We start from the raw sequence: 13,036 nt of genomic DNA, 5'->3' as shown, positions 1-13,036 counted from the left end.
GCTTTGCGGACTCAATTTGGATAAATCTGTATTTTATAGTTATATGTTTGACATATTTTCACAAAATATACCTTGAACTAATCTTATTATACATTAAATTTTTTTTTTCAAAATTTACATTAATTACAATGTATTAACATAATTAAACTACCGTATACGTTATTTTGTTTTTAATTTTTTTATTAGAGTATCTCTTGTCAGCCAGTACTACAAAATTATCTTTTTTAATTCTATGACAACTCTATCAAAAATGTAAACCTGATTATTACTTATATTATCCACTAAAGAAATTGTAACTTTCTTGGAAAAAAATATGACCAAAAATTTAACCCTTTCGTTCAAAATCTTCATGACAGTCCAGAGTAAGTGAAACAAATAAAAATATGCAACATGTAATTCAAGTATCATTATTATATATTTAACAAAATAGATTGTTTATTTATATTATTACGAAATGTTTTAAAAGTTACAGATTAACACTTTTATTTATAATATAATTGCATCTTAGTTCTAATAATAATAGTATATTTAAGCACTTATTTTCGCCACCAAACTGTTCGTACAGTTTGGCAGTGTTGTGTACAGAACCTACGTTTTTGTCAAATAAGTATGTGTAAAATAAGAGAAAATAAAGTAAAAAGCTGTTCTTTTTATTTAATTTTTGATTTAAATATGTTAAACATTAAATTAAACATATTATATTAAATATGTTAAATTTAATGCGAAACTATGACATTATTGGTTATATTTATAAATGTGGTTGTGTTTTTCATTAAAGTAGTTGATTTGATTGGCGCAGAAGCTTTTAAGTGGTGAATTTACAATTGATTTATCAGTAGAAAGCTCTATAGCTTTAACACTTATTTCTAATTACTCTATATTCATCACTCATAAACTATTTTGAAATGTGACAGGCTACTACTATATTCAGGCAGTACATAGTCAGGAACAGATAACAATAATTAATTTTAATACGTAGAAATGCTTATATATATAAAAAAACTAACAAACTTTTTTACTATATTATCTTACTATATTTATTATTTACATAACCATTAATTTTTAGATATAGTGTACCAAACATTAATTGATAGCAAATGAATTATATATACAATTACCGCTTCAAAGCTTTATTACACCTATTAAGCGAGTATAATATAAATGTAAATATGTATTCATATACATATCGAAATATTTGTAAAAAAAAATTTATATCGAAGTGGCACCTGCAACTTGAATCTTTACGAATATAATCATCATAAAATTCAGATTTTCAATAAACTAGGTCACCGGACGTTGCTTTACACGATTAACCCAAAGTTGATGCAGACACATTAGCGCAACACATGTGTAATGACGTAACCACAGCCTGCGTAATCACATAGCATATCCATGGCTATGTCACAGATAATAAAATTCATTAAACTTTGAATTCCAAATGTCACGTTTAAAAAAAGTTTTAAATGAAGCTCTGGAACTATAAGGATATAAGGTATAGAGTTTTGAAATTAGAAATATTTTTTTTACCGAGTAGAAGTCTAGCTGACTTCTCGAACGTAATTTCTCGAAAATTCGCCTAAAATGGAGGTTAGTGGTATTTAATACAAAAAAAATATTGTGCAAATTTTCAAACTAAACCATTTATAGGTGAGTAACATGGCCAGAATATTTTTAGGCATGTTCAATAAAAAAAAAAAAACTAAATTATTCCCTAATAGAAATTCATTTTTAAATCTCTCCTTAATTAGTAGTTACTTCGCCATCTCGGTGGAGTAATAGACTAGAACAGTTAAATGCCACATCGAAATTAAAATGCTAATAATTTTTTATATATTCTAATATTATACATTTCAATATAAAATCAACGCAATAAAAATGACAATTAATCTACCTTTTAAATTAGGTTGTGATTATTATAATCAAAATCAATTTAGCTGTTGGTTTAAAATAATTTATGTTAAATAATCAGACAACCTATTTATAAATATATTATCTTGCACTTTATTATGTAAATTTCAAAAGCCTAGATTCTAGATGTTTTTTATATTACAATCACTGACGTTAAGCCTTTGCTTTTCATTCATTGGTTACGGTACAGCAGACATCGATTTCGAAAATATAATCGATTTCCAATCGCTCATATAATATATTTTCATTGCGATCGTTTTGTGTAACATCTTTACAAATATTTTATGCTGTCGTAATAAAAACCATTCAAATTATAATTAAACATATCGAATTAATTTAGAATCAATTAATCTGTTGTAAAACTGACTAGCTCGACCAGCGATAGCTCAACGGTTGAGGACTGTGACTTGCAATCTTAGATTGCGGGTTCGATTTCTGAAATAAAATCTTATGTAATTCAAAATTTGTGCATTAATTATTGCCACTGCTCATAACCACGTTTCCAGAGGATGGGCAGCAGCGTCCTCTGCGTATCATAATGCCATCACCATGCGATCACCAGCCCTCCTGCCAAGCGTGTCAATTACGATTTCTCATAGATATCTTTGGGGGAGGTCCACGCCTCCGTAGGCATATCTGGACTACCCCACAACCTACGACCACAACGACGAAAACTTACAAGGGCACATGTCTATTAACATAATTTTTACGTAATCTTGTCTTCCATTAACGAACTAACTAAAATATAAATTTTGTTATATCTACGACAAATAAAAATAAAAATTGTGAATATGTATATGTTTAAGTACGTAACCGTAAACTTTAAAAATGGACCCAAAACGATTTTTTTTATTTTTAATTAAAAGGAAGATTGGTTATTGTTGTAAAAGTTTTAAAAGGATGAATGTATAAATTATTTGCTGTCAATTAATGTACGCTCTAGCTAAACATTAATAGTAGCAGAAATAATAAATTACGTAATGTTAATATAGTAAAATTAAAAAAAAAACCCTATTTACTAGTGATTAGAAATAGGTGCAAACGCTTTGAAACTTTTTGGTGACAATAGATATATACATTCACCATTTTAAGGCTTTTACACCTACCTAAAAACCTTAAAAGTGGTTCCAAAAAGTTTTCTTTAAGTAAAATGCATTAAAGCCTTTTATTATTATTCAAAGTAAATTTAATATCACTAAACAGTTTCACATTTTCTCATATATAGGTTTAAATAGGCACAATTAAACTGGTAATATAATTTATTTCAAAAAGCCTACTCCGTTTTGATCTACAAAGTAGTGTTTAAACAATACAATGTTTGTGGTCAATATTATTCAACATTCGATGTAGAATTTACCAAACGATATCTAACGTGGACTGCATAAGTAAGTCGAATGAAGAATGTGGGTTTGTAGTACGAGATTTTCGTAACGCTCACAGGGTTGCCAGACTTATATTATATATTTATTATTATATATATTTTTAAACTTAATTAACTGTTGCGCGTTCCATTAAATAAAATTTTAAATTATATTTAAATAAATATTGTTCACAAGAAAAAAATAAAATTGAATTTTTAAATAAAAAAATTTAAATAAAAAATTGTAAATGTATTAGGTTATATTGAAGATAGCTCACTTATTATTTTACCAATTATTTACTTGTATTTTATTTTAATTTAAGGCGTTGGTACTTAGTGTAGTAAATGTCTAATTAAATAATGAATTAGGAGTTCTTTTTCTTTTAAATTACATGTATTAGTGCTTGTAAAATGTAATTGTATTAATTACACTCACACTGGATGTAATTAATACAATTTGCTTGGCACACTTTTCTCACAGAGATCGCGGAATACGACACACATTTATTTTTATTTACACTGCTTCTACTATATAAAAAAATAACAGGTAAACTACAAAAGCTAAACGTGTAATTCTTCCTATAAGAAAAGGGTGTGGGGCACAGATTTTGTATTTTTAAACCCAAATACACTAAGTTACATCGAGAAAAAATAATGTTAGTTCCCAGAGAATGTCTATTTTCCGTACAAATCGGAGAGAATCTACAGCTATAAAAATATTTTTATAAAATGCCTTTGTAACCTGAGAAAAGTTACTATAAATTCGTCATCATCATCTCAGCTGATAGACGCCGACTGCAAGGCATACACCTCCCCCAAAGATCGCCACAATAACTGGTGCTACCTGTATCCAGTAACTTCCGCGACCTTATCTACGTCAACGGTCCAGACGGGAGCCTATTCCGCCGCATCCATCGGCTCGTGTTCGACCCTCGAGAACCTTTAAGCGCCAACCGATGTGCCCCATCTACTGCCACTTTATACGAGCTACGTCGGTGACCTTGGTTGGACCTCCATATTTCTGATTCGATCTCACAGCGAAGCCTCTCTCTGAGGAACCTCGAGCTTTCTTATAAGGCCCATTGTAAGGGACCACATCTCGGATCCGTAAGAACCTCCATCTTTAAGATAGACATATATTCATGATACATAATATTTTAACGAAAGTTACAAACAAAACATAAATATTTACTGTAGAGATTATTGTAAAGTGACGGGGTAAAATAACATTTTAAAGTTAAAAAAGTGTTAGGTACAACCCTGGACAATAAGCGTTCGTTTGAATCGTAATTAGAGACGTAGTTTCCGGATGATTTCACTTGTCATTATAAATATTCAGTTAAAATTTATGTATTCTTACAAGAGATACTTCAAAGATTTAATTAAAATCTCCATAATGTCCTTGATACGAATTTGAAATGTAAAAAGACAAAGTAATGTTATACAGAGATATCTGATTTCGCGAGTCGATATCCTATACTGTCATAAATTCATCCTTTATTTAGTTATTTATGACATCATGAAAAAGCTATTGTTCGGTAATATTTTATTAACTTTTCAAGAGATAAAGACAAAAACATTTATGTAAATGTGGTATTACATGTAATAAATCAGTGTACCTTAATTTGGCAAAACCACAAAGTCACGGAACCACAAGAACCTCAGGTAAACTTTATCTTTCACCGGAACCGACATTTAAGAATATAACCACGGAAGCCGTCAGTCGCAAATGTCATTGAAGGTTACGCGAAAAAAGATCTTACATGTCCTCAATTATTAAATACGCACTCGGTATAACTATTGAACTTTTAAAAATTCAAGACGGAACTCAAAAGTGATAATTATTTAACAAAAACCTTCCAATTAGTTATAGAAAATATTTCGACTTTATATCCTATTGTTTAAAACAAATATAACTTTTTTAAGTTCAATTTATTAAGAATAACTATTAATAATTTATATGCGAAAGAAAAATGTCAATTACTTCGTGCATTACTCGAATCAAACAGGTTCTTAAGTACAAAATCAAGGACATGAAACAAGGTTTTTGTTATTGCAGCTAAGTGTTAACCAATATTTGTGTAAGAATAATTTAAAATTACGAGTGCCATGAAGTCATGATTATAGAATAATTTATTATATTAATTTTTTGCTTGGGCTACACAAATATTTTTTCTGTCTTTAGTAATTTCAAATTACGGCCATATTTTATGTTTATCAAACTTTTTTTGATTAGCATATCTACTGCATATACAGGATGATTGGTAATAGATGTAAAAGCTTAAAAGTGTGAAAGTAAAATTCATTTGCTGTCAACTAACGTACGGTACACCTTATTCAAAATATCAATGATTTCAGAAATGAATAATAACGCAATTTAAATGTAGTTAAAAAAGTGTTGTGAAAATTCGGATTACCATGTATTAAAATAAATTATTCCACATTATCAGTTCCTGCAGACTTTGTATTTATAATGTATTGCCCTCACGCATCACCATAGAAAAAAAAAATAATTTCAAAATCATCACTTTATACCGGTTGATTTTAAATAGTCGTAAAAGCTTTAAAAAAATTCTAAGAAATTACTTATACATTGGCCATTTTAGTTATTACTCATATAAACCATCATCCTGTATAAACGCCATTTTCAAGCCTCTTATTTTGCATTCAGTATATGTATAAAATCAGAAAACGTATTTGCGAATTAATCAACAACACAGTGTCAACTGAAATATACATGTATGCAAATATACGCTTTAACATGCAGATGTTAGGTAAATAATCGCATGAATCTAGAGGAGCACGTAGTTTTTCGCGTTGTTGCCTGTTGTACATTTTACCTTCGCCATTTTCCATCGATAGCCAAATGGGACGGTCGGTATTTTTACCATTACGTAATTGTATGATTACTTTACTTTTGTTTGACACCAGCACCTTTTTTTTTCAAATGACGTTAGTACGTATTCATTTTAAACTTAGAAATATATTTATTATCGTAATTGAAACAAAATTATTTTAACTGCCACATTTGAAGCTACATATCTCTCAATTGATAACCACCACTTTAAGCGTTGAGAGAATTATTATTTAGTTGAAACTCGACGTACTTTAAGTAACGCTAGAGTTTTTTTTATTATTAAATATAATTTGTACCGCTAGGGTGTTTTGCTCATAATGTGTTTCGCGTTTACTGAGCGGAGACAGTTGGGAGAAGGATTGTTTCTGTTGAATCATATTTCTTTCCCCAGCTGCGAGTCACGATATGCTTTTATGCAATTTTCCTTATGGTTAAATACATTTAAAATTTATATTCATGTATATGAGTATAATTTTTGATTACTAAACTCTATATTCATTTCTATATCGTTAAATGCCTTGAGGCTTTAAACAATGCGCCGAGCCAGATCAAGAGTAACGCTTGAGTTAAGATAGAGAAGTTCTTTAGTATCAACACATTGTTGTGTTTAGTTAATCAATAAACCCACGGAAATAAAGTTATAGATGGTTCCGATAGTCACGCGCCATATCAATTGGCACGCCATTATTAGTACCGACGTCTGCCAAAACGCGTCGTCCGTTGCAAACATGGCGGTTGTTCAAAGATAGGTTTGTGGGAAGTCAGTCGGGACTCGAAGATTAATAGTTGTGCCACAGGTACATAGCTTCCAGTGTGGCAGTTTTTTGATTGCAGAGTGCTGAAGACAGTCTCGATCTGGACTGAAACTATGCTTAAAGACGAAAGACTTACTAAAGAGGCTGCAATTTCTTGCAGCCTGATAAATTAAATGTTTTACGACCGCTGTCAATCTGACTATAGACCTCAGCTCGATAAATTACTATTATCGGCATAAACGTAAAGAGTATGTACCATATGATTTTTTCCTCTATATTTCATAAGGAAATAATGTTAATGTTACTTATAGATTCAAATTAAAAGATTTTTACTGATATAATTAAATTAAAATATATAATTTTAATTTCTTGTTTGTTACGAAATTTATGCGTTACGAGTTTAAGCATTTTATTCCAAAAATAATCCACTGTAGTGTTTTGTTATGCAGTATGTTTCAGTTAAATACAGATATTTAATGAAAAAATATTTTATTTTCTACGGTTTATTTATTGTCTACTGTGTACAAAAAGTGTTAATAGATAAATAAATAGTACGGTAGTTTTAAATTTTCCGAGTACAAGTAGTTATTATTTAGTTACTCTTGTAGCTGTCACTTGAACCTTTCATATTTAATCGACAACTTGCCAACGCACAAGTCCAAATGTCACTAAAATAATTGTTTTATTAACAGACACCGGACTTCGAACAATGGCTGAAGTGCAACAGGTCTTCTTATGCGGCGCGCAACTGTGGAAACTTTTCGTGATATTATTCCCGCATGTATCCCATATATCTTTGAAAAATACTAGCATTTCATAATGATTTTCCGTATGGAACACTCATGCAATTTGGTTCAAACAGTCTTTTTTTTTAAATTAGCATAGAGTACTTATCACTACTGAGGTCTTCCAGCTCCTAAACTACCAAGCTTTAAGCACGTAGGTAACTTCAACTTGGGAAATATTGCTTTTACCTGTTATTGAGAGGACGATATAAACGTAAATAATATAGTAATTAGTTACTCTTTCAAATAATCGACATGGGTTCGCCCTTCTTCTCTTAATCGTGTTCTATAATTATAAAATATAACAAAAAAACTAGTGTTCTATCTATCATATAAATTGATATAATTTTCCGTTCATTCCAACACACATCACGTAGCATAAACGACTGTATGAAGCGTGTTCTATATACAAATAGTATAACAAACAGTTCAACAATGACATTGGATTCCTTTTAATACTATTATGGTTCAATCGAAAACTTACAATGTTCTTTGTGCCAATTTTTAATGGGTCTATTATTTTCCGTGTTTCGTTTAACCTAATCCTTGTTATGATAGCTAAACGGGAGGATTCTCTCGTTGGCTAGAGAGTTTCCATAAGATGTCCCGCCGGATTATAAGGCCACTAAGATAGCGTATACGGACACTCGTGAGAAGAATCTCTGAGAGGGAATCTTAGATTGGGTAGTCATTCGAACTAACGGTTATAATCAGAGCTTTGGGAATTATTGCTATAATGGTATCGGCGCACAAGTATACCTGGGTTCCGGTTTAAAGAACAAAGAAAAAGAAGGAGTTTAAAGAAAGAAGAGTGCTGTATCTGTAGTGCTATTAAAACCGCTATATCGCGCCTTAGATATGTTGCACAGCAAGACGACACTGTAGCTGTATTTAATTGGTGCTGGACGCTATTTGCCTTTCTGGCTTTTACAGCTTCTTTGGACTCAAGGCCTGCGGATCCAAAATCCGCGAGCTAATAAATTAAAAAATAGGTTCGTCGCCTGACGTTTTGTATTGACTTATTGATATCTACTCAGTTTTCAGAAAAAAGTGCAATTCTTTTCGATGAAGACATTTTTAGATGGTATGACAGAGGGAGTATCAGCTATTCCCTTCCAACATCCAACAGCTATTTTTTCTTCAGCCTCCATCTCGCTGTGATTTCTTAAGTTTCAATGCAAAGATTTCGGTAGCATTATAAAATATATACATGAATAAACAACCGACCTTCAAACGGCTTTCGGAAAAATATTGTACCGCATGATTTTCAATTTCTAGCCATTAAGTTTATGGAAGAATCTATTAATTAAAAATAAACATACTAACAATATTATATTACTAACAAGCTAAAAACCAATAGAATGTTGAAATTCATAGTCAATCTTTTAAAAAAAAATCTTAAAATTCTTGAAAGACCTGTCGGTGTAAATCGTAAAATTAGTGCTATAAAAAGTAGACTAGAGGTGAATGCTGTGACAAAATTTCGATAAAACAGAACTGTTTCCACTTATCCTTTTGTTCGTTTTTGTTCTCAGACCTCAATATAAGTGAGAGTTATGTTTTCACTTTCGCGAGTGCGAATTTGGTTACGTTCGGGTTGATATGAATAGCGAGGTGAAATTAACTGAGCATTGCAAATTCGTAAATGTCACATTAATGCTTTTTTATTTACACTAGAGCAGGGTTATGCAACCTTTTTCAAAAGCAGTGCGCTATGAAAAATGTTTATAGCATCGCGGACGAATGTTTTCTATCGTTTTATATATGAAGAGAAAAAATGTATCAATATTAAAATAATACAATAAGATCAATATAGTTGACGGTAAATGGTATATAAGAAATTAATATACACATATGCAAAGGTTTATATTATTTACTTACTCTTTATTGAGAAGGTTAATTCTGTATTTATTGTGATAATTTTTCATTATCATCTTCATCATCGAAGCTGCCGATAGACACCCACTACAAGGCATAGGCAGCCAGCATCCAATTATTCATAACGAAATAATATTAATGTTACTTATCGATTGAAATTAAATGATTTTTACTCATATGGTTAATTTAAATTAATAATATTAATTTATTATTTTTTGGAAATTGCTATTTTTCATTTAATTTCAAATTAGTTTTTTGCATAATAATTGTTGTAGTTTTAAGAAAAAAAATATTTATTATAAATATCATGAGCGCCCGAATGGCCCAAACCTTAGGTATAATCTAACTATTGTGATAGAAAGATTAGGTTTATTTAATTATTTTAGATTTAAAACAAAGAAATCGAAGAACGAGGATATCTTGTGGAACTTTGTTTTATATGCGTACAGCCATTACATATCAGCAGATGCAGACATACCAGAAATACCAAATCACAACAGATTTATGTGATAGCATATTTTTCAGCTTACATCTTGTTATCTTCACATGTAACATTAAAAATTTAAAATATGCTTCGTTATCTGAAGCAATACATATATTTATATATATACACATACATACATATATATATATATGTGTGTGTGTGTGTATAATAAATCGTGTAAGAAAAGCCAGCTAGCCATCAACGTCAATGCAATATGTTTGTTTTTCCATTTAAACGAAGCCGGGAGATACATCTGGCTATAAGGAACAAACTGAACACGAATCAGGTTTTGCCATAGTAAACCAAAGCGAAACTACGCCTTCTTATTGACTTCACCTACTTTCTTTGTTAATTTTGCTCTAGTTTTTTTTTTTCAACATTTGAATTCAACTTAAGAATTCATTTAGAATACTCTTTAGTTTATTAATATTTTTGTTAATTTTCTTTGATGTACGTATTCCTTATTTAAAAATGTTATTTTCTCTTTTGTATGCTAGTATTAATATTCTAGCAACAATCATTCGCAATTAATATTTTGAGGCAAAGATCTCGGAGATTCTCTTCCTATTTTTTTTATTACCATTTTAAAAATATACTGCATAAAGTGTAAAGGTGAATTATTATTAAAACGACTGTCGCAAGCATTACATAAAAATGCGTTTTTTTTTCTTTATATTTATAGAAACAAAATTAATACCTGCGTATTAATTTTAATTTTTAAAAGAAAATTATTAGGAATATGATGCGTGATGTCATATAAACAACCTTTAAACGTTATCCGCGGCACAATAAATAGTTTGCAATTAAAATATTTTTTTTTTATTTAGACAATTATTATTACATTGTTTATAAAAACATGTCTTATACATGTTTTAACATGTTATACCAACGAGCGTAATAAGACACATTAATAAACAGATTTATAATTGATTAAAAAATGTACTGGTAATGTTTTAATCTCCCATGAAAATGGGGTTGTGAATAAATAAACAAAAAATCTATTTACCCAGAGCCTATTGTTATTTACACCGAATACGAGGCAATCCCTTTTAAACCCTTGACATTTAAATACGGAACATTCACGAAGTTTCGTAAAAATATTAACTGCATTAAATCAGCTTGACGTCCTTAAGGCATCTGTACTTGTGCATAATTAAGAAGAATTATAGAAAAGTAAAAGGCGACAACCTTCGCTTTTTATTAAAACCGATTAATAACGGTCACAAATATTACTTAAAAATAGGTAATTTTAACAATATACGTACAGCTAAAAGATTGTATGTCAATTATTTTAATAATGTTTATGCAATATTTTTCGCAAAAAACTTACTATTAAAATAAAAAAAATTAAAAACTTCTCACCTATAAACAAACACCAAATAATCAAGATCCAAGTCAAACCAGCAAGTAGACACTCTTATAAATTTCCCGGACAAAATTGATGAAACACAGTCGACGCGAGGTTTTTTTATTATTGACTCTACCTGAGCCACTAATGGTACCCACCGCTCCGAGTGTCGATACAACACTGGCGTATTGCAGTGGCGTACTAGCATTCGACAAATACTACACCGTCACTGATAATTTACTACGAAAAGTTAAAAGCAATACGTCGGTGACATACATCGTTTTTTATTTCAAAATAAATGTAGATATAAAATGTTCCATTTCAAAAGATTTATCGACGAAAGAGGTTCTAATTTTTTGATTATGTACTCGTTTTAATGTAAAGCGTATTTGCTATAATATAGGCCATATATATTTTAGTTGTCATAACATAATTAAAAAAAAAATCCCTTTGTCATTTGTAATGCAATCGGTGTAGGGAGATTACGTTTGTGTTATCTGTGGCAGCACTAGCGCCCGGGACCGGTTTACTTTAGTCATCTCATCGCGTCCGTTTTTCTAACTTTCTTTGACCCCGTTAATGTTGATGGCGGTACAGTTTTTTTCGTGATTGCGTTTAATAATGTAATGTGTATTTGATTGTACATGTCTCACCACGTGTCACCACACGTTTTAGGGTCACTATGTTTAGATACACTAAATGCAAATAAATAAAACGTTCAACTGATGATTCAGATGAAAATTTAATTGTGAACCTCTAAACAGGAGTAAAATGAAGAATCTAAAATTATTTTTCTCGCTTTCCAATGTAAAAATCGATAAATTAAAAAAAAACATTTTAATTCGTTCCACCAACAATTATTGGAGCGATTATATACTTGAAGCATGACTTTCGATTTGATTCCCTAACTAACTTTCATAAAACACTAAATTGAGCCTTGAAAAACTAATTGACAATCGTAATTATTTTCAGTTCAAATATTAAACCAGAATCCTATGCCTATAGATAGCATAATATATATTATGAACTGAGACTATAAAACTACATCATTTACTTTGAATAGTACAAAATCTCTTAAAAAAAATTTCAGTAATAACGATGACCTTGAATCGCACTTGTTTTAATGTTTTACTGTTAAGGACATCCGGTGGATACACATACCAGTAGCGCAAGACCGATCAACGTGGAGATATGTTTTGCAATGGGCATCAATTGGCTGATATGATGATGAAGGAACAAACTCGATCAGCGCAGGATGATGAAGTTAATAAAATGAAGGCAAAAAGTTATCGAACATTAAAGTTGTTTTGACATATTAAAGAAGAATTTATGTATAGATAAAAGAAATCGTCACACTAAAAACCCGCAACTACTTTCGTGCCTACACTGTTTTGTTACTACTAACATTATCCTTGTATTTTATCATTTTTACTATGCAAATAAAAATTTCTGTGTAGCAGCGCGATTACCATTTATCAGTTTCAGATAATTATTATGTATACCATCATTTTTCCATAAATTTGTTAGCTTTTAATAACTCGGTTTCCTTAATCAATAAAATACTGGTAGACAGTCTCTCCGGAGGTCTTCTAGGTACCATCACGTAGCTATAGCTGGTGTGATTATTGGTCTAATGAGGCGTACTATGTCATATTGCAAGG

General features: G+C 30.4%; 1 protein-coding gene across 1 annotated transcript in view; it reads right to left on the bottom strand.

Annotated features, from left to right (window-relative positions):
• LOC137925469 (retinaldehyde-binding protein 1-like) overlaps positions 1-11,541 on the bottom strand; it is a 31,414-nt gene extending 19,873 nt beyond the window's left edge. Inside the window, exon 1 of the mRNA XM_068768915.1 lies at positions 11,390-11,541. The gene's annotated coding sequence lies outside the window, so the exon portion shown is untranslated. The remainder of the gene's footprint in view (positions 1-11,389) is intronic.
• Between the last annotated feature and the right edge of the window lie 1,495 nt (positions 11,542-13,036).

This window comes from Battus philenor, unplaced genomic scaffold (assembly GCF_028537555.1).
Source record: "Battus philenor isolate CCGP_79_NKW_IND1 unplaced genomic scaffold, ilBatPhil1.0.hap1 SCAF_27, whole genome shotgun sequence".
Classification (NCBI taxonomy): Eukaryota; Metazoa; Arthropoda; class Insecta; order Lepidoptera; family Papilionidae; genus Battus; species Battus philenor.
This window is presented reverse-complemented; position numbering and strand designations above follow the sequence as displayed.